Raw genomic sequence first — 23,314 nt, 5'->3', positions numbered from 1 at the left:
TAAAGTAATTCCCCTATTGAAATACATTGCACATGGAAACCAACTGAAAAGTGCTCTTTTCTCAAACCAAAAGTCCAACGATTAAGTCAAATAACTATTTTCAATGAAATAATGAATTGACTAATCACCTCCCTCATCCATCCAGGAGCACAGTGCAAATGACCATTGACTCCATCACATTGCTCCCTGCAGGTGGCACGAATGTAGACGCCAATTAAAGATAGACTTCCAATGACTCAACATGGTTGCTTTTTCCTCCCTCTGCCCATAAACATGTCAAGAACACGCTCCGATCGGGTCCCAACAGAAGCAAGCGTGTTCATTTCATCAGGTCCTGAGGTCACATGACTAATTTCTCATTTGGATCCCAGGTGGAAGCTGTTTTAATAACTTCTGCCTTTAATCCATGCGTGTGCCAGAGTTCAAATCCCCTTTGTGGCGTTCTCTTTGTCCACCTTTCCACTGTTCAAATGAACATTAATACCCACTGGGGGGGGGGACGTGAAGTCGGGGGACATGGAATTTCGGTAAAGCCGCGAGGAGCCAACGTTTTCTAACCTGTGACCGAGTCTCTTCCGTGGGCCACAGCGGCCCTCTGCTCTGTTGAGGTGCAACTTCCCACTCTGATCCCTCGGCTGCTGTTCCATAATCCCTTCAGTGCTTGCTTTGCTGCTTCCTTCGCCGTAATCCTGCCGGAATAAAAGGGAGGATAAAAGGGAGGAGGATGGTCTACATACTGCCTCTGACACTCCACAGGATCTGACCCTGAATCAGACATAGCGCCGTGTCACTGTTTTGTGCAATTGAAAATCAGAAAGAAAATGCAATAGAGGTTTGAAAAGGATGAAGAATGGGAGGATGTCAAAAAGGCCAGTGATACAGCAGCACGCCATCAAACAGCCATCCCTTCCATAGACGCTCTGCAGGTGTGGTCCACTGCCGCCTCCCTCCCTTGTTGTTCCTGCTTGGTCAGGCCACTTGTGGGGACAATTTTCCACCTGTCTGAGAATCAGATACCAAGGGCTTCCAGGGCGGTAAGACCCTCCACCCTGTGTGTCCACACACACACACACACACACTGTGCCGCTGGCTTTGTTCAGCCACTCGACGGGTGTGCGCCGCCATGTGCTCACGTGGAATCTTCCCTTGATTCAAGCTCATGATTAAACACCATCCCGTCAGAGAGCCATTGGCCAGCTTGCGAGTGGTCAGTTTAACAATGAACACATCAACTGACCGGATCAATCAATGCTGCGCGTTGGCCAAATCCAATTTCCCCCCCACTAGTCCATCTCGAGCCCTTTTGAAGCTACAGCCACCGCCACTCGCTAGCGATGCCTGTGTGTGCCCGTCAGTGTGTGAGAGAACAGACGAACAAGTGTTTATACTGCATGTGTGTATGTGAAATCTCATTAAGTGTTTGCTACAACTGCAGAGGTGTCTGTATGCTCTTTTTTTCCCCCTCTCACAGAGGTGTTTGAGTGTGTGTGTTTATCTGAGTGTGACCTCTCCTTGCCACTGTGAGCTTAAAGCATTTCAGCTGGAATCAAAGCACTGCAGCAAATATAACAGGGAAACTAAAGAGCGCACACACACACACACACACACGGAGGATTCAATGCGACAGAGGCAGAGCGAGCGAACAGAGGAGAAGGAGAGCAGAGGGGCTCAGACTGTGACACGCAGCCCAAACACAAATTAAGGAATTAGAAAGCAAACAGAGGGAGAGGATCAAAAGGGAAGAGCAAAATCACTCAGTTTTCACTCACACACATGGTGCCAATCACCAGATGTGGTTTTCTGCATTTACGTTGGCCACCTGGCTGTCAGGATTTTTGCACCGTTACCGTGGCGACCAGGTGTGATCGGGACAAAAGAAGAGTGCCCGCTGTTTCAAATGAACAAACGACCCGAGCGGGCGCTTTAAAACTCTCATCTTCTCTCTCGCGCGCAGCAAACACGTGATGGAGGGTTAAAAGTCACCGATGGAGACGCCGTCTGATCAAACAAGTGATGAGCGGTGAGTGAGTCGGAGCGGTCGCACCTGAAGCCCAACACTGGACCACTGCCTCAACTACGCTGGGATCTTAGCAGACAAAACCAGTGCCGCGTGGTAGCCAGCAATGCACAGTGAGCCCTTCATGCCATATGGCGGACCTGGGAGCGCACTGATGAGTGATGCGCCGTCACTATGACTCGGCCTGCTTTCTGTCACCAGTTGAGCTCCCTCGACCTCCGAGCCATGCTAGCACCTAGCTAGTGGGTTTGGGATTCCATCTTGAAATACATATTTATCGTTTGGCTGCGATAGCAATTACCGTTTTATTCCCTTGCACTTATTGGAGAGCACAAACAGAACTACGATGAGGAATTTGGACTTCAGCTGGGACGATTAATGATGGGAAGCCTGGGCCATCTGCGTGAGCTGGGCAATACGAACTATATAAAAATCTAATTTTCATTGAAGCTTTTGGAGGCAATGGAGAGCAGTTGTTTCAAAGCAAGATGTAAAACTCATCGTGGACCTTAGTGTCTGCTTTCTGTCCTCCATCGGCTATTTATTATTCTCCATACGTTTTCACTTGACTGTCAATTTGTGCACAAAATAAATAAGAGGGTTAAAATATTCTGTTGTCATCTACATTAATTTCTGCAAGTTCATTCTAGCAAAGATGTTAGTGAGGATTTACCGATTATGACACAGGCTTTAGGCCTCGTTCAATGAGGCTTCCCATCCACCTGGCCATGCATCTGAGTGGCAACACGCATTATTTAGAGGAAATTATGTCACAACCCAGAGAAATTCGATTTTGTCAAAAGCACTTTCCCAATGTTGTGCATGATGTCTTCTTCAGGTGTGAAAAACATCCAATGTAAATGTCTGATTTTGATGTCAATACCTCATAATCACGGCACAAGTTGTTCCTTTTTACAGACATTCAGCGATCAAGAGCTTCAGCAACAGTTGTGAGTCCTTAGTTGGACTGAGGAGAACTCTTGAGCCATCACCTAACGATTCAGCCACAGCTGGATAAAAGACGCTGACAACTGTTCCCGGGGGGGTTGTCACAAGTCTCCCCGGGAAAGCAACGGCTTAAGAAGCAGGTGAGACTCCAGTTGGTTTATAAATAACGGTCAATTGTACTTCACTTCATCACAAAAAGGCTTCATCAGCACAGATTGGTTATATTTCACTTCATATTTCACGTCGGTAAAAGAAGTGGAACAAAACATCACTCAATGTAATACTGGACCTTAATGGTTGGTCATCATTATTGCTATTAAATGCAATTTATTGGCTTCAGTCTCATCTCTCTTCACAAAGAACTGGAGATGAACCATTAGGCGACTCTGACAATGATTGGCCATTAAGATGACATTTCCATTTACAATGAATGTTATCTTGACAGGCAGCAACACATTTCCCTTCATGGAATATTGCAGTAACTAATAATGTGTGTGCCTTTGCACAGGTTTCTTTTGTGATATCATTCGGCTATGTTTAAAGGCAACGGGGCATATTCATTGTTCTGCTCTTATTACCATAGAAAAAGTCTGGCATGAAACAGTGCTGCACACTTGTCCTGTGGTAGATATGTAAAGTGTGCTAACATCTCCGGAGACAAACTACATTTCAGTTATTTTATCTAAGTGTTTATTGCATTTTAAGATAAGTTTAATTTCCTTTGGATTCTAGTCAAACTTAACAGGAGTGTTTAGTATACAGTCCTGATTCCTAATAATGGAGAAATTGAGTTTTTCAGGTACAATTACAGCTGTGTATCTCACCAGTTTTCATCACAGTAGAGCCACTATCATCCACTGGGGTTAATCAGAATGGCAGTAGTATATTTGGTATAATGAAGTTCAGACTTTGTGGAAACCAATAATTCGACCTCTTCAGCTAATTAAAGATTGATGTGCACAATATTGTTCCCCTTACAGTGGTAGCTCCGTTGAATAATAATGTGACTAATTGTAGTAAGCAAGGTGATGCATAGTTTCACAAGTAGAGCTCAAGGTTACACTTATTTTAAGAAGAACAAGGTGCTGCCAAAACTGGAAAAGTGAGTCACACAACCGCTCTGACTCTGATTAGCAGCAACATCCCAACAGCTACAGAGCAGGCGACGACATGAACACCAGCGACTAACAGCATGCAAGTAGCATGAAAACCCTGGCTGTGGGAGGAGAAGGTTTCAAACAAAGCCCACTGATAAAGTGTGATAAACTATCTGCCATTTAGAATGCGACAACACTGTCACATAATAATTTAAGCCAGCCATGCTATCCCATCCATAAGCATGAAATAGAAAGAGTAGAGGTCTCCAGCTCTCACTGGAGCTCAAAATGCAGCCTCCGCCTGGGTAGAATACAAGGATGATCTTTTACCATTTTAGAAAATGATTTGGGGTTTTGTTAATACACAAGTTTAAAAAGCCAGCAGGGAGGTTCCAGGAGGACTGAATACGATATCCATCTCAGAGGAACGGTCTTCAGTCATCGCAGTGGATCAAAGACATCGGGGCGCCGTTTGGCTTGGAGGGGAGGGAGGGGGGGTCAGAGGGTCAGGAATGGAGCCGGGGGCGAAACCGTGTAGTACCTTTAGAATAAGCTCTGAAATCTTTTCCACCACCAACACCCAGTGGGGGGGGGGGGGGGGGGCGGATCTGACCGCGGACACAAGTGATCCTGCTGCTCACCGAACAAGGACGGAGCTGAAGGGGATGACAGGAGACTTAAAAAGCTCTTACAATCGCTCAAGTCTTTAGAAAGCTTGTCCGCACAGCCCTTTCGAAACTGAAAGTCAAAACTCCTGGATGTTTTTGGAAGAACACAAAGCGCCGCAGGCCACAGTGAGAGAAAAAAAAACCCGTTTCAGACATTTTTGGCTGCACTCAATGCCAAAGATTAAGGAAACACATTAGGCAGAGTAGCTGTATTTCACCAAATCCGTAATAAATGGGGTTTAAGTTTGTTTTCTGTAACGCGTAAGTAAACAAAGCTTTGGATTCATATTTTAGGTTCTGTTTTTGTGTTACAACGCCAAGAATATTTGAACCAATTCCTCCGTATTTTGTGGATTTAACACTGAAGGGAGCAAAGGCAAAGCTATTCCCACGATGCGGAGTAGACTGCTCACAGAAAAGCCAAAGTGGTATTTTTCATCCCCGCTCTAATGCAAGAGCTCCAGATAGGAAGATCCTGACTGGCAGCAGGAGCCATTCTGATTGTCACACAGATGCAGACATTGCAGTTGCAGACTCACATGTTCAATTACTGGCACATATATGACGTGGATGGTTGCAAGCTTGTATCGACTCCGATAAATAAAAGATAAAAGAATAAAAAAATAAGCAACATGGGCAAGAAAATAAAAGTGTAGGGTGCAGGTCATTAGGGCTAGTGGGTGTGGGGCACCTTGCCGTCTGGTATTACTCCAACTATGAGAAAAGCTAAATGAATGGCTGATGCATTATTAATGTGAAAGACTCACTTGCGTTGAACCCACTGAGACTTTATTTTCAACTAAACTGCAGCTGTATGCAGCTTTAGCGACATGGATCCATTTGTTGTGTTTTTGGCTGCCACAAAGACAATCTCACCGACCACAGAAATAAAAACATGAGTAGACTTTTGCAGCGGAAAATGCCATGACAACTTTACAGAATAGCAGAGGGGCTTTTCTTCGATGCCGTCTGTTTTGCCACGCATGCGTTCAGAAATGGCTAGAAGCTGATTATTATTTTACCACAAGTTGATATGGTTCCTTGGGGTCTTAATGAAACTTCTGTAACACACTTTGGTCAAAATACCACAAGGATCATTTAAAAGGGCTTCATTTGCTTCATCCATAGCAACCTCACATCATTTCCTCACTTTGTTGTTCTACAGCGACTACAGGGCTTCGCCACTTGAGCCTTAATATATGCAGCTTCTCTGAAACAGCTCATGCTGTCACTTTGTAGCAGGACAGAGGTAAAAAAAAAGGTAAATGACTGACTCCTGATGACTAAGGAACCGGCCTCTTCCAGTTGGATGACCAGAAGTCACCGTGGCTTGCAGAATAAAGCATTCATCTGCTACTCCGCCAAAGAAACCCTACAGCTGCTCACAACATCTTTGGAAAAAAAATGACACATTTGGTAATCACCCAGCCATATCTGGGTATCAGTGACACAAAAACTCTGTTTACTAAACCTTTAAATGGTTTTTACTCTTAATGTTTAAAAGCAGCTTCTTAGTGAGGCTTCTGCTGTCAGGAATTGGTAGTGCATTTCCATAAAGTTGAGAATACACAAGAAACTGATTTGAAAAAGAATGGTCAAGATCAAACTAGCAGAGCCCGGCGCTTTCTTGACTTTTAGCCCCTGGTAGATTTAAGCTCTAAAAATGCCTGAATACGCCTGTTCCCATAATACGACTCAATAGCATCTTATCGTTTTGGCACTTTGTGCAGACATGTTTCAAGCTGCATGACCCAGTTTCTAACAGAAGGGTTTCTGTAAACACTTTCTTATTCTTCATGTGGCGATAACCCTGATGACATCACTATGACAAGCACAGGGCTATTTTACTATTTCACTCCATCGTGTAGAAATACAGCAGAAGACTAAACCAGGAAGGTGGTGGTAAAATAGTTGATACTTCACCTAAATGTATGGATTACACTTAATCAGAACACGATTGTTTAACACGATTCTTAAAACCCCTCCCACCGTGGGAAGAATTGTACGGTGTTGTTTATAGGAAAGGATTAAACAAAAGAAAAAACAATATGCAACGTGTCTCTGGGTTCAGGGACTTCTCATAAAAAGCTTGCAAGAGGTGCAGAGGCCAAAAATCTCATTCATTTTAATTTTAAAGACCTATGCATAGATAGAAAAGGCTGAATTACAAAGCATTTACAGTGGCACTCGGGACGACCTTTTATTCCAACACTTCGGGGCATTAACAGCTCAGTGTTACAAGGTACTCGACCTCTGGTATTTCAGTCTTCCAAGCTGCTTAAAAACCAAGCAACATGTCTTCATTTTCCTCCTTACTAAAGCCATTTACATTTTGGAGCATAACAATTTCATTTAAATGGTGAATTTAATTTGCTGTTCAATTAAGAAGCCCTATAGCGACATCATCAATATTGAAGCAGTGTTGCATTGCCATGTTCATTTGTGATTGCTCGTGTACCTCAGGGAGTCTGGCTCCTACCCAAAAGAAAACATGCGCTGCTAAACGGTTTCACGAGCATTAAGTGTCGTCCCTTTTTCCTCTGGAATTATCACAGAGCAATATAACGGCAGTGGGTGTACCGTTCATAAATCTGACTACCTTTGTTCATGATATGTAAACTAAAATAGATTTCTGCACAAGAGGAACAATTGGTGGAATTGTTCACTCTTTATTTAAATGAAGTACTGAAATGTGGTTGTCTAAAAGCTCTGATCATCTCTTCATCAACCGACCATACACGCCTTCATTGTTTGTTCAAGGGGCCGCTCAAGTGTGTATTGGATACAATGCTCTTGACTCCTTGAAGATAGATTGGAGTAAGAGCCAAGTGCATCATGGAGGGAAGAGAGCTGGGAGAAGAAGTGTAAGAGGAAGGAAGACATGGCTGCCTTGTATACCAAATAGGCTCTGTGGGGAAAGATGGTGACTGTGGTCTCCAAAACAAAAAAGGCCTTTTTAGTGTTAGACTTTTTCAAAAATATGAGGCGTGGCATAAAATTGGTCCAATATTCACCTTGGTGACGATAGGGCAAATCAATTATCCGTTACAATCTTAGATCACGTTTGATTTAGAACTCAGGACCTACCCTGAGTCTCCTGAAGGGGCGGCAGTGGCAAAACCCACATGGCACGTATACAGGAAATGTAGTCTTGTTTCACTACACACACACACACACACACACACACACACACACACACACACACACACACACACACACACACTTTCTTCCCTAACATGCCTTTCCGTTGCCAGCTGTTTCTTGGTAACCAGCAATGCCACCGTTAGCACATCTCACCCACGCCTCAACCTACAGGACACATCTCAGACACACACACATTTTCTCTCTCTGCTGTGCCGACATGGCTCCTATAAGCAGATGTCCAATCGCATAAAACACAATCCCCAAGGGCACCAAAGGCTAGGATAGAAAATACGCATGTGTGTGTGTATGTTGGAGAGCGAAAGCACTCAAAAAATACATTTTTTACAATCTGGGTTGTAACAGGATAATAAACAAAAAGAAAGCTAGTAGTGCTGTGCTTTACACACAATTCTACTGTCATTATCTTACAATTAATTCTACAAAAAAACAACCAAACATTGAGCCTGTGAATATACTTACGTAATAACTTGACTATTTAAAAAAAGCCTTCATCTCACTGGATTTACTAGGGGACTGGGCCAAATCTTCCCGGTACTCTGAACTGAAAACTTATTTCCGAGATGAGCCCAGAAGTGCCACACGAGAGGGGTTATCCCGTTGGCTTCCCAGTGCCAGGGAGTAACAGCAGAGCCCAGATAAGTGCTATCGATGTTGAATTACACCCAGCTGGAAGACAAACCTCACACGAGTCCCTTTTCTGCCACGGGGGGGGGGGAGAACAGCACAGCAGAAAGAATGTGAGATAAAACCCAGGCTGGAGCCATGCAACCGCCATATTTAATGTTTGTCAAAGAAGCCTATGCACTGATGCAGAATACATCCAGTTAGAAAGGAAGCAGGCATTAAGACGGCCGGTCACTGGAGTGGAAGTGATACAAATGCCACTATTAAAGCCTCAGTCTGGGATTTTTTCTTGACATGGATACTTAAATGTTTTAAGCCCGTGACCCAGATTCTCCAACCGGCAACCTGGAGTCTCCTGGGCCTGCAGCCATTAAACTACACTGCAGCAAGTGGCCAGCTTCTCTCCCTCTGTGGGTCACTAATCATTGTTCAAACAACAAAAGACGTGGTGTAAATAGATGTATTTCCCGCAGCCAGGTTCCATCGGTCTGTGTCAGTATTGATTACAATTTATTTCAGGAAGGTGAATGTCTTATTAGTCTCAAACGCCATTATTCAGCTCAAGGTTGCACTATGGATTGGATAACGGATATACCATGGAAACGGTTATTTCTGGCATCACCCTTTATGAAAAGTAATGAGCACCATTCACAACAAGACGTTATCCTTTGTACCCGAGTCTGTTTGAACAGCTTGTCCCTGGCGCGCAGGTCCATTGACAGGCAGGTGCTTTGATGTTGAATGTATAAAACTAAACATTAGCATTCAATCTTAAGGACAGAAATACGGAGATTAGAAAAGAATATGTTTGGCAAACCCCAGAACTATTTGCATACAACGGCGTATTGATCAAAACAGCCTGATCAATATCTACAACCTGTACCTAGAACATGACAATAAGTTGTGCAGCTCTCACTTGTGTTATTTTCCATTCTCTACTTCTTGAAGCATTGTTGTTGCTGCATAACTGTTGAACTATTAGACATGACATCATATCGGTTATTTGCTCTACAGCGGAGTCAGTCCCCTGCTGGTCTTGCCGACCCCCTGCAGTTGTGAATTGACATTTATTTTCCCTAATGAATGATCTTTGGTTGAATCAGTAACTGCCCAGACATGCGCTCTACAATCAATGTCAAAGTTGGCTGATGTGATCTGATGTTTGTAAATTCAACACACAGTAAAATGGACAATGCCAGCTACAGCTTTTTCTTATTATTTCTGTTGATATCAGAAAAGTGATGAGAGATTTGTTAGAGTAACATAAAAAAATACGGATTTAAAAAAAAACAGGAAAAGGATTCAAAAACGGAAAATCTATTGAAGCGTAACGGCCTTTATGAATGAAGCTCAGTACTTCATGTTCAAACGGACCTCCCTTGGGACTGAGAAAACGGAGCCATAGGCTCTGGAAGTCTGTGGTACTCCATCAGACGGAAGAACTGCCTTCTCCCAACGCTGGGACCCGGTGACTGAAGGTCGTCGCGAAGCAAGCTACTCAACTCCCCCTTGTGCCGGGTGTGGGTGCATGTACAGGACAGCTCTTTTCTTACAGGAGGTGGCCGCTTAATTTGACGCCAGCTTGTAAGCTGAATATTTTGTATTGCCTCGTGTTCCTGTTTTTCATTCTAAGCCTTGAGGTGAGTCATACTAACTCTTGGTAAATGAGATGCAGAGGGGTGATTTAAGGCAGCCTCAGCTCTCCTCGCAGCCTGCGCGTAACAGTTGTCAGCCCGCTGAGCTGGTTTGACACCTGTAATCTCCGTTGCTACGGTTTTCAGCCAATTTCCGTTGGCACAGCTTATATGGCCCGGCCAAGCACAAACTAAAAGTGACAACTGACTCGACCCCCGAGTTTTGTAAAGTGGTATCATCAACTTAACACACATCCTAAAGGAGTTTCACCCCCCCCCCGCATCTGTCACTTCAAGACTATTTGCATCATCATTAGTGACTTCTGAAGTTGTGAAGTTTAAATGAGGTTATTCATCTTCACGCATACCACTAAGAACTTGTCACATCAACTTTTTCACACAAGATTGACAGCTGAGAATTGCCGTGATTTTCCTGGGGGTCTGTGATTGACAAATCTCATTTTTACGCATTACATCCTCACATTATGGGGTTTGTTTTTCCAGAAGGAATTTCATTTCACTACTTCAAACAAAAAACAAAAAGTGTCTTGCTGCCTTAAATGTTGCTTTGGCGTGTGGTTAGGCACCCAATCGGGCCTTTAGTTAACACTCAGCCGCGCATGCAGTGTTGCAGGCAGTGAAGACAACTTCATGCTGTTAAATTGAGCCCAGCCGTGCGTGTCAGGCAGCATGTTGAATGTCACACTGGAGGAGGTGCCCCCAAGTTTAATATGGACAGGTAATTATAGAGCGAGTTAATATTCCAAGCATCACTCTTTTGTCTGCTTATCATCTATGTCTGTGTGTGCGCCTGATGTATGTTGTTCCTGCCAGTTCAACGCGGTCCGAGTGCACGCTCATACGTGCATGTGGCATTAATAAGCCCTGTAATGAAAGGGGACAGTATTCTGTTGCCGTGGTAATGAAGCAGCGGAGCGTCGGCATGCAAGACAAACCGTATTAGAGCATCGCATTGGAAGCAAACAGTGCACAGGGATGTGTTCGGGTTGAGGCAGGCGGAGACTGATGGGCGGACAGTTAGATGGATGGACAGAAAGAAAAGAAGCACGTGATGCAAAAGACAGATACGAGAGACAAGCGGACAGAAGCGGTGCGGAACACCTTTTGTATCAAAATAAGGTCTGTGTGTGTGTGTGTGTGTGTGTGTGTGTGTGTGTGTGAGTGAGAGACAAAGAGAGAGCGTGATGGATGGTCTTGGCTTTACTGCCAGCAGTGTACAAGGAGGAGGGGAGGGAGGGGGGTGAGGAGAGCGAGAGAGACACACACACGTATGGGGTGATGTGATCGATTTGACTGGGCCCCGTGTCCCCTGCAGAGGGAGGGAGTCACATAGATGGATAGAAACAGAGACGTAGCAAAGGAAGGGTTGCCTTGACAGACAGATAGATCAAGCCAGAGGAACGCAGAGAGGCGACAGACGGATTGAGTGAGACGATAAGGAGTGATGGGAATGACGAGGGGAGACTAATACAGAGGTGGATGTCGAAATAATGAGCGAGGAAAGTCTGGGGCCGGGTGGAAGAAGAGGGATCTACCCAGAACTCTTCGGTTCAACGTTTATGCTTCTAAGCGCAGTAACGGATCCCAAGGGCATAGATGATGTTATCGGGACATTCAGCGCTGTGGTTAAAGTGTAGGAGCGACTCTCGAACAATTCAGGGAGCCTGTTCTTGAGCATTTGATGTGCAGGGCAGTCACAGAGTCACATTTCATGGTTCAGATGAGTTTGCAGTACAAGAGGAGGAAAGAGCATTTAGGTGTAAACACTCTCACGAAAGGGACAGTGAAGAGAGGAACATTTCTTTCCTTTTTTACCCTCCTTAGATATGTACCGTAACACAATGTTTATTGGCTGCCAGTTATATACACACACATCTTCAAAGCGGCTTATCCTTCATACAGTACATCTTCAAAAATGTATTGTATTCTTTTTGAAATGTCTTGTGCAAAAATATATTTGCTACCTTTCTCTGCTTCACATATTGTAAATTCAATGTCAGAACTGTTGTTTGGACAGAAGCTTATGACCTAATTCCAATAAGAAGTTAGGACTATCAAGTTCTGCTTTAACAGTCGAGGTGATGCAAATGAAGAATTTTATGGGAAATAAGATTTTATATCTGAGACTCATAAGCCCTCCTCATTATCCTTGATTCTGCCCCAGTTGGTGATTAAGTCCGTACTGTATACACTAGCGCCGTCAACGAATATTCTATATTCGAATGTAAAAAAACAAACAAAAGAACAACAGCGCCGACTGTCTGCTTTGCGAGTGGCTGGCTAGTGGCTGTGTTGACTTTATATTGCATGAATAAAATAGACTAGAAGCTACAACAGCTCCATGCACTGGTTTGAGTGCATTTGCCGCTTCATGCCAAGGAAAAGTTCCATGTTTACCAGAGCACAGCTCGCTCGTAACGTTCAATGTCGGTGACTCTATAAACTTCAATAAATATTGGTGTTTCAATCACTGAACGAATGCCATATTTGCAGATCTGCGGTCTTGGCCATTCGTTTACTTATTTTTGTGTAGGTGATATGTGGTTAAATATGTTTAAACTGAAATAAATTACCTATACAATTGGTCCTGTTATTGACGTGCCTAATGCACAACCAGATATTCGAATATATGTGTTTTTTTAAAGCGAATATTCAAACAGCCCCAGTATAGACGTTGCACACCTCCTAAAACCGTTAACCTGAATAGAAGTGCATCTGTGGAGGAGTCTTAGCTAAATACACGGCTGCCATATGAAATATTCAACATGTATCTTGCTGTGCTGCATAAGCTAACATGGCTCTGATCAGGCAGACGCCAAGGCACCATTCGGAGGAAAAGTGTCTCGGAATTAATTTGTAGGCATTAATTCTCAATATTTTAAAGCCACCGGGGGTCAAATCAAAGTGAACTACAGGGCCAAGGTCCAACACATAAACATTCCACTCCCATAAGCTTGCTGGCGTACGTATTACTATGCGCTGAGCTTCAGGGAATGTGTGTCCAAGTGCGTTAGTGAGGGTGTGCACCCATTCTGTGGTGATACGGGGGACAGTGTGCGCCGTAGCGGTGTGTAGGCACATGTTAATTCCTTTGCATGTCTGTTGATTTCAGCTTGCCTGTGTAGAATGTTTTCTGACATCCAATATCATAGTTCTGTATTGATTTAAGTATATTACGTCTGTAAACTTTGTCCTAATGGTACTGTGTTTACATGTTTTCTATGTTTATTTGTAGTAACTGTGTAAAGTGTGAAGAATGTTTACTCAGTTGCCACTTTGTATGCGGCTTAAATGAGTGTCTCCAGCCATGAACACACAAATACACACTCATTCGGCTGCGTTCCTCATTTTACAACTATTCACACAGATTGCTTATTTCATATAATTTCAACAAAAATATCCACTTTGAAAAGTTCAGTCCATGTAGGACGTGTATGGGAGATTACTTTTTCTTTGAATAATGCACTCAATCATCATCTCGGTGTACTTTCCTTCTCTTGCTCGTGCCCCACCATCAATCTGCTCTGCTAGCCCCCAGTGCCGTTACCCTGATGGGATTTAGGAATAAAAGAAGTGATTTGTGCCAATAGTCATCATTAATTTAGTCAGTTTGTCTGCACAATATGCCAAACAATCGCAGCGATTCAGAGCTTGCCCCCCAGCGTTGTATTTGTGCCAGAGTGGATCCAGACAATCAGCGTCCACCAAAACCAAGAACAATTTTGAGGCAGACATTTTCAACAACAACGTATTGATGACAAACACATGCTACCTAACAGCTCGAGCTCTCCACTTCTTGACACACAAAAAACCTCCACTTCAACACGGCCAGACTCTCATCTTGTGTACGCACACATGTGGGGGGGGCTGCTCTGCTAACGCACCGCTCACACTAAACACCCCTGTGCAGACGAGGTGTAACAGGAAGGTGAAGTCCTTTCCTCACCTTCATCATTACACTGCGTTGCACCACCACGATTAAATACTGCTGCAAGGTTGATTATTCATCATGGGCTTTTGTTATTTTTCCTGTCGTGCTGCACTTCAGGTTCACAACGTAAGCTTAACCCAAGATCAGCAGTGAAAAAGGAAATTACATTAAAACAGGAAAATTGTACCTCTGGAGCTGCGGGTGCAGCCTAAAGTGCAGAATGTGAGATTGTGCACATACTCTTTACTGTGCATTTTATGAAATGGCTACTTATGCAGATGGTGACTTTTACTTGAACAAGCTTTTAATTATGCGTGTACGATCCATGGAGTCTTTTCTCCCCGGGAACAGCAGTGTGGCTCATCAAAAGCAAAGAAACAGCCGAACCACAAACAATGGCCTTTGAAGCAGCCTTTTTGTAACAGAGCAGCGTCTGCTGGATTTAACATGAAAGAGAAATGCATGTTGCATTCCATTACTGATTTCTCCACTGGAATCCACAGACTACCATGTCAGAAAGCATTACAGCACAGTAGGAGGAATTATTCCCATTTGAGAAAGTTTGTTTTCTAGGTCACTTAAGGCTGTGATACATTACGCTCCTCTGAATGAGCAAGGCCTTGCGTTTAGGGGTCGTACAGTTCCGCTTACCTGGGGAAGGATGTTCTTAGTTAGAGTGCTTCAGGGCTTCCAGTCCTCTCTCCTCGCATCACTTGTGGTTCATGTGGGCAAAGGGAGGAGAAAAATTGGTTTCTGCAGTATTTCATGTTTGTGGCAGCTTCTGAAATTGTGTCTTAAATTAATGACAGCATAGAAATCTCTTCAGTTAAACATTGTATTTATTCACTACTTTCTCTCCCACTGTTGCGCCTTTAACAAATTTTTTTAAAAGGGACCATTTCCTTCTTACACTCTGAAGTCAGGCTAATTAAGCTTTCTAAAGTAGTTCAAAAAGGTACCACTCGATTTCCTACAGTGTTCCAGTACATTGGTTTGTTTAAATGAGTCATGTAAACACTCCTTGTAGTGTACTGTGAGAGAAACTAACATCCTAAATTGCACAAGCAACATAGGATTAGGATTTTGGTTTAAAAAGTACAAAGACACTGCACGTAAACTCTGTGTCACGTACAGTGTGCTCGGCTCTCCATAGGGCAACGTAAGGTGTTTTCAACTGCAAATACAGAGTGCGTGGGAGGCTTGGCATTGTTGCAGTAAATAAAGCTGTAGGTGGGGAGCAGCCAGCAGGACAAACAGTGGAGAGCCTTGCTGGATCAGACCAGGGTATGCACGTTGTTTTATACACAGATTCAGGGGTCCACATCTGGCTCTGGACTTGCGTTACACAAATACAATGCACACACACACACACACACACACACTTTCCTCACTGGCTGATGTGTAATCTTCTGAATAGCTGAAGCGACACATGGTCACTGTTGCTCTAATACATTTTGCTCTCCGTTTGTCATCCTGTCCCCTCTTCGGTTATCCTTGTCTCTCTGCTGGTGTTTAAATCACTTTCCATTCGTCTCGTCTTCCTGCTGCTGCTCCAGCAAGTGTTACTTTACAGAAGAACACAACAAGCACCTTGACATGAGCGGTGATGCGTCAGCTGTGTGGTTCAATTATTCAAATATGGTGGAAGGAGCGATGACAACATTACAAAACAGAGTAATATGTCAGTATATCAGTGTCATAACACAGTGGCCATTGTATGATCTTAAAACATTTGCTTCAATTTCAGATGAGGCAACGTGACACTGCATCAGACATCGCATTGGCCACATTAGCAGATGTTTTATGAGCCATTTGTACGCATAGCAACACTGACCATTACCTTTCCATTACCACGGCCCACTGTTGTCGCAGTTTCTCCTGACGATTGCTCGCCGTGGATGAGAATGATGCAATTGTTTTGAGCAGAGAAGACAGAATTTATAATCAGTCATCTGCTCTGTCAAGTAAAAAAATACACAGACACTGGACTCCAAGGACGCGTTGGTGGCGTTTGGTGTTACACTCTGTTTGTTCTGGCTCTCTCAGAGGGTCAAGCAGACATAGATTTATATTCGCCTCGTGCCACGGAGGATCCCTGAAACCTGCCAAGGAATTCACAGATTGGAATCAGACTGGATCCAATACTCTCCCTTCACATTTATTAACTATCAGCCAATCAGCCCCCGGAATATGTAATCAAATCAACAAATGGAGCCGACATGACTGAAACAGCTACCACACTGGGAGAAACACCTTGATGAAGCCTGGTTTTAGCAATTGTAGCCAGTTTGTTGTGGCAATTTGGGTTTAATTTATCATTATCAGTGGGTATAAAGTTTGTAATTTTTATTATTCTATTCTAGCAACCTTGTTGCAAACTGGTTGCCATTGCAAAACGTTCTTAATGACAATTCACATGCAAAATCTCCTTGCTTTGAGCACATTGCAGCGTAAGAGTGTGGTGTTTCGGTCTGTTCTGTTGCTCGGTTTGGTCAGTGAATCCTTTTTTTACTGGATGAGTCTCTTATTTGCTATGCATGAATACTGATGCATTCAGTGTGGACCAAAAAGTGTAAAACCCATCACACAAACAGAGAAAACCAGCAGAAGGAGTTCACATGGTAATTACAAAAGACTGGAAGCGCTGCTGCCGCTCCAGAGCCCTAACAAATGATTAGTCGGTTATTGACTTCAGTCATTAACTCAGTTACCACGAGGGGCCAAGAACTGCGTTATCTGCAGACAGCCCAGAAGGAAGAGAAGAAATCCGCTTGGGTAATGCCTGTTGCTTGTCAACCATTATCCTAACAGTTTTTTTTTTTTAAATAAATCCCTAGCATTGACAAGAAAAGCGCAGCAAACTCCAGTGGCCTGCACAGCCAAAAGCTCCCCTTAAAAACGTAGAGAATATTTGTTCGAATCCTTTCAGCCCTTCTTTCCGATCTCAGCCCAGTAGGGACGTCTTTTTGTTGAGGTCCCAAGTGCCATCGCATCCCCTTGGTAGAGAGAATATGCGCAAAGCAAACGCTTTTGATAAAATGAAGTCTATTTCACAGGTGGAAAGGGCTGAATTTATTCCTCTAGGGAAAAACCGCTTCTATAAAAAAAAATGATGGCCAGAGCTGCTTTATGTGCTTAGTATTGCCAGCAAATTCCTGGAAAATTTTCATAAGAAAGGCAATGACCCAATATATAAATTGTACATTTAACTTCACTGCAAAGAGAAAAGAGTGTTTAATCCCAATATCCAATTAGGAATTAAGTCTGAATGTTTTTGTAGCTCCTCACGCTGTCCGGCCAAAAGATGCTTTATTTGTCAGATAGGGAGGTGGAGACAAGCCTCTGGCCCCCTTCTTCTGTGTCTTTACATGGTTGGATGGACCTATTCAAACACACACTATGGAACTACCTCTTCATATTTGTATTTTTCATATTTGTATATTTGTATTTTTTAAATGTAAACATCAAAGTGCAGGAAAAGCATACATTTTGCCCAGACATCTTAATTCACAATTATCGGGTACATAATCCACGTTTCAAAAACACAAAATTATATATTTTTTATATAATAAAACTAATAATTGTATTTATTTATGATTATTTTTTCTCATCACTCATGGTGGGGCCACGCCCCATTGCAGTCACCTGTCCAGGTACCGGCCAGTTACCCGATGCTGTATACGTACTGCAGCGTGGGCGTCTTTTGCCGTATTCTTTAACTTACCAAGTCCACTTAGTGCCAAAGTCCTTGATGCATCTTCCAGATACATCAAGTCCCTACAGACAACCTACTTTAACGCTGTAACTTAAATGGCATACATGACCAGAAGATGCCTTAGAGGAATTAATTAAACTGAGAATCACTAATTAAGATCGACTGCAGCACAGTGCAATAACAACACACCGACTACATGACCATATTACCATGCAGAGCACACTGGGCTCATCAACTAATTAATGACAACCAATTAGAAAACAAAACGGTCATGCAGAACGAGGATCAAGTAAACATACAGATTCTAACTGCTTAGCACGCAGCAAAGAGACGAGGTGTCTGTGCATCATGGTCACTCGTGCAGACACAAGGGGAACCAGTTCTGCCTCCAACGTGCCGTCTACTCTGACCTCACTACTGACCCCAACACTGACCCCAACACTGACCCCAACACTCCCTGCGAGAATACAAGTACAGCACAGCAGCGTTCAGACACACACATGATAATAGCACTGTAGGACTCTCCCTGCAAACTTTGCAGATGTTTAGTGCAGCAGCAAGCATTCATTTTCCCCCCTCTATTTATGTAACATTACACTACAGTAGACCTACATCATAAACGTATCAGTGCGCACGAGTCCACTGCGTTAACAGGGTCAAGGTAGATCGTGCAGAAAACACTCAGAAAGTATAACTAATGTAGGCACTCGCGCGCACTCTACAATCATCAGCCCTCTCAATGACACACCAAGGTCAGCAAAGCATCACCCGGGCGAGTGGAAATAATCCACTTGATGTGGACGCGAAGATGAGACGCGTTCAGCGGCAGATGGAACACGTTCATAGTGGTCAATTCAAACTGGGAATGGTGCAGCTGCTTGTGGCCATTGAGTCCCCCCCCCCCCCACGAGACAACATTACAGGGAAGATAATTGTGAACAAAAAAAAACAACAACAATATTGGAAGGTTAGCACAGTTGCAAGAGCCAGACCACAATAAAACCATACAGCTATAACGAGCTTGTTAGCATAAGCCATTCTTACCTGTTGGGGCGAACGGTTGGTTTCTAAGCGGAGAGAAAGTCGCCATTAAACGTCACGTGTCATCACATTCGGGGCAGAAAAGGCGATAGAAAGACACTTCCCCGAGGCCAGCGTCTTCTTGAAAAGTTACTTTTGACTAATAAAAATGATCGTGAACAAGCTAGCAACAATAACGTAACGCTAGTTAGTGATTAGAGTGCACACCGTGCAGCTGTGAGTGTAACATTCACTTGATTAATCCAATCGAAAACGTGTGTCACGTGTCCGGGGTTCTGGTTTCCACGTCAACGCGGTCCGTGCGCAAAAAAAAACCCTGCGTACCACCAAGCGCACCGAAAAATCAAAGTTAATTGAGGTCTTTATAATGATTGATTGATTGTGAATAGGATTAATAGATTCTGATATAAAACTGTATTTGTTCATGGATCAAAGAGATTATTTAAACAAAGTCAGGTTCAATTGTGCATCCTCTTGATCACCATCATTTGTAAGACAGGTTCTTGTTTGTGGTATATCAAGGATGACTTTGTCTGTCAAAATATTTTAACAGCCTCTATGGTTCATCTCTATTTGGCAACTCGTAATTTCACTTGTTTCAAAGGTTATTTAAACATTTGGTGTTTGTCCTGCATCTTCAAAATATGGTGATGACATGAGTCAATGACATGTTTCTACAATATCTATTATCGTGATATTTTCACAATAATTCAGTTGAGATTAATGTGATCAGCCATTGATGAGTGGTAGGCCTCAGCCTCAGATTTCCGGCTAACAGTTTACCCAAGAAGTAGCCCACACAACAAAAAAACAATGACAAAGATGTGAGACTGCTTTACAGACAGCATTTTTCTGTCCATATCTTTTTGGGGGAAGTGGGGGGCAGATTGTTGTTTCACAGCGCGTCTGCATAAGAGCCCATTTGTCTAACCTCATGCCTGTCTTTACTCTGTGAAGAGGAAGACGTCCCGCCTCCATTCTCTTTGTGGGTCTGCTCTGCTCTCTTTTTTCATATCTGGGCGCAGTAATGAGAGTAGTGAGGATTCATCCAGAAACTGCTTTGCTCTCATCTGTGTGTCAAAGCAGTTGGAGCCAGCAGATTACAGGTAAAAGGAACAAAAATGACATTTCCTTCCCTTGCTTTTGGTTTAATTCCTACATCAGGAATCAGGAATCAGGAAACGTTTATTGCCATCATATGTTAGACATACATAGAATGGGGAATTGAGATTGGAATTGGGGGGAGGCAGTTGAGGACCACGCAACTAAAGGAGCCAATCCACGCAAGCAGGAGATGAGGAGAAGAAGCATAAAGACGGCAAAGAGTGGGAAGGGTGAGAAGGAAGACATATGTTCACGCCATGTCCATAAAACGTATGGAAGGAAGGAAGAGGAAGGTAAGAGAGGGGGGGGGGGATGTGTGATGACACCAACACGTATAAAGGGAACAAGGGAAGGAGGGCAGGCATACAAAGACAGCATACCAGCTGTGGGAGTGAAAATGGGGAGTCGGGGGGGGGGGGGGGGGGTGCAGGGTGAGGGGGTGTTGGGGAGGGAGAAGGAGAAGGAGGGAGGAATAGAGAGAAGGGTGCAGAGCTGCTGCAAGCCAGACAGAGCACATACCCATAACACATTATGGCTATTATTAGACAGAGAAGAGAGGTAGACCAATGGGAGCTTGAGGGAGGAAGGAGGAAAGAGGGAAGGGAGAAGAAAGGGGAGGGGTAAGGGGGGGGGGGGGTAGTACCACTAGTATCAAGCTTGACGATGAGGATAAATACACGAATGCCTGTATACATGCAAACGTTTATTTGCACAGAGGGGGTATTAGAAAGAGGAAATGTTAAACAGGAAAGGAAAAGCTTGCTTAGCGACTTTAGGTTTACCCAAAAAACAAACAAACTTGGAAGCAAACCGGAGGAGTAGAAAGGCTGCGGGGGGGAAAGGAAGCAGGGATCGGTGTGTTATTCTCTGGCGTGCTGAAGCATGTCAGGTTATGCCGTTTTGGATTTGTTATGTGTTCCTCACTTTTCTTCCACCGCATCTTTTGCTCTACTGACTTCAGTCCCAATCAGAGACTCCACAGCCGGCTGCTACTGCCGCCCCAAGTCTGTGTGTGTGTGTGTGTGTGTGTGTGTGTGTGTGTGTGTCTGTTAAGCTAAAAGTAAAGCTTTACCCTCTTTTTTCCTCTCCATTGCCTCCCCTTGTTTCTTTCAGGGATTGACTACTGCTCTTTTTCCCAATGCATTTGGAGGAAGGTAAAGGTAAAGAATTAGGGATGTATGCAATGTATCTATGCAACAAAGCACATGTAAATCACTTCTGGGAATAGAGGAACATTACCCAAAACCCAAATGCTCTGCTGAACATTCACCACCAAAAGATCTAATGCAATTAATTCATTTTTTTTATTGATAGAACGCCCTTAGATAGCTGACCACTGTTATGGATCCAGGCCTTTAAAATAGGGCTTCATTTTACCAATTATAAGTAAGCTTTACTTAGATCAACTTTTCCAAATGTCTTTTAATCCTTTTTTGTCTTTTGGGTCTTTCTGAGAAATCAAGAGCCGGAACCTTGATGTGAAACTTGAGTGATTTTCTTGTTTTTGTCTAAGTTTCGATTTAAACCGAGTCTAAGGGGTTTTGTTTAGAACCCCACAGCAACTGCGCCTCCAAGTGGTCAAATCTGGTAAAGACATTGGGCCACCATCATGTCTTGCTCAGTCTTGTCATGACAACTAGAAACCTCACACTTGAGTGTACATTACAGGGGAAATGGAGCATTAATAAGTATGTTTCCTGCAATCACTCCAAAATACAAATTTAGTTTGTGTGACTGTAAAATTTGGTCTTGTTTTCTGAGCTGGTTGCAAACTAGACCTTCAATTGCTTGTTCCAACATCCATGTGATTTAACCTTTTACAAGAGGGAACCACAAATTACCCTTAACCAGTCAAATTGCATGTGAAAATCCAGCCAGGGTTTTTTTTTAACAGCTGCCTTCAATTTTGGGTCAGAATATATCACTGCTGGGCAGCCAGCCTTGCCAGAGATGGTGTAGAGGGGGTTTCCAAAGATATGCTCACTTCAAAGTTTGTGTGAAGTTGTTTCTAATTACACGGTTTGAATGTCAATGTGAGTCGCTCAATATTAAAGAAGAGCTTCACTGCTGCTTTTAACCCAACGCACCGGTAAGTGAAATTCATTGAATTGGAATGATTCGTTCCAACAAACTACTTAGCATGAACACCACATACAAAGTATGAAATAAAATTAATTTGCAGATGAATCAGAGACATAGTTGACTTGTAGAAACCCCAATCAAAAGGCATACATGAACTCATTTAGGCTGCTGGGGCAACTGAGGGCCGAAAGCACATCAGCCCAATTAGGATATGTCTGTGGCAGTATTTTTATAGTATAAAACTACCACTCTAAACATTAAGACCTTTAAAAGTCTTTCCTTTGATATCCTAACGTCGAGTATTTGACATTCACTTAAGATTAGATTTGACTGATCCGCAACACAAAATTCAATGGATTTACACATTTTTAAAAGCACATCTAATCCTCCTGCCTCTTTGAAAAATTACTCCAGAATCTCCTGAATATGCAAATGTTTTTCATTTCTAACTTTCAAAATGTTTTTAGATGAGAAGCCCACTCTCAGGGTCTGAATGTCATGTGGAAGTTTCATACAAATGCTTCTCCCTTCAGCAAAAAAGAAAAAATATGCGCATACATAACAAGTCGAACTCAAAGCTCACACCTCGTCTGGATCCAAATTGTCAAATTTTCTCAGGAAGGTTCCTTCCTAGTGTAGTGTAAGTGAGCGCCACGATAGAGGCTGAATTCCCTAACGCCGAGGAAAGGAGCTTCAATGCTTCCCTTCTTAGCTGCTTTAGCAGAGGAACCACTGGACCATCCTTTACGAAAGGGATGGAGAAAATTTCGTCCCACAATCCCGTGCGGCAAACAATATTTAAATTTTGACGTGTCTATTCGGCAATTCAAGAGAAATAACGATAATTAACGAGAAATGTTAGATCACGTGAGTAACTGTTAGCATAGTCATAGCTATGTAGCTTAGTGAAAGTGGAGTCCGATTCCCGAAACACTATTGTCTTTTTCTAACTCCTCATGAATTCTCCTAACCATCTTTTCTTGACCCCGTGACCTTTTCCACACAGGTCAAGGACCCGTGGTAAGGAATAGACGTTGGAGGGGGGGGGGGGGGGGTTTGATGACCGAATCCATCCCCCATCAGTTAAGGCCGAAGGGAGGGAAACAGAAACAGAAACAGCAGCAATGGCGAAGGCTCCGCTGCCCTCTAGTGTCAAAGACATCTCCACGGAGAACGTTGGACCTGCAGAGAATACAACGTCATGCTCACTACCCTAAGTTCAATCAGTGGATCGTCGTGTGATAACGTCTCCAAGTGGGATTTCCTG

At 43.4% G+C, this 23,314-nt stretch overlaps 1 long non-coding RNA gene across 1 annotated transcript; it reads right to left on the bottom strand.

Moving 5' to 3' along the window:
- Positions 1–7: 7 nt before the first annotated feature.
- LOC119221859 (uncharacterized) lies at positions 8–19,078 on the bottom strand. Its single transcript, XR_005120721.2, has 3 exons — positions 18,865–19,078; positions 14,757–14,817; positions 8–689 (listed from the first exon to the last, which is right to left on the bottom strand). It is a non-coding gene; the product is annotated as an uncharacterized LOC119221859 (long non-coding RNA).
- Between the last annotated feature and the right edge of the window lie 4,236 nt (positions 19,079–23,314).

This window comes from Pungitius pungitius, chromosome 1 (genome assembly GCF_949316345.1).
Source record: "Pungitius pungitius chromosome 1, fPunPun2.1, whole genome shotgun sequence".
NCBI classification, from domain to species: domain Eukaryota; kingdom Metazoa; phylum Chordata; class Actinopteri; order Perciformes; family Gasterosteidae; genus Pungitius; species Pungitius pungitius.
This window is presented reverse-complemented; position numbering and strand designations above follow the sequence as displayed.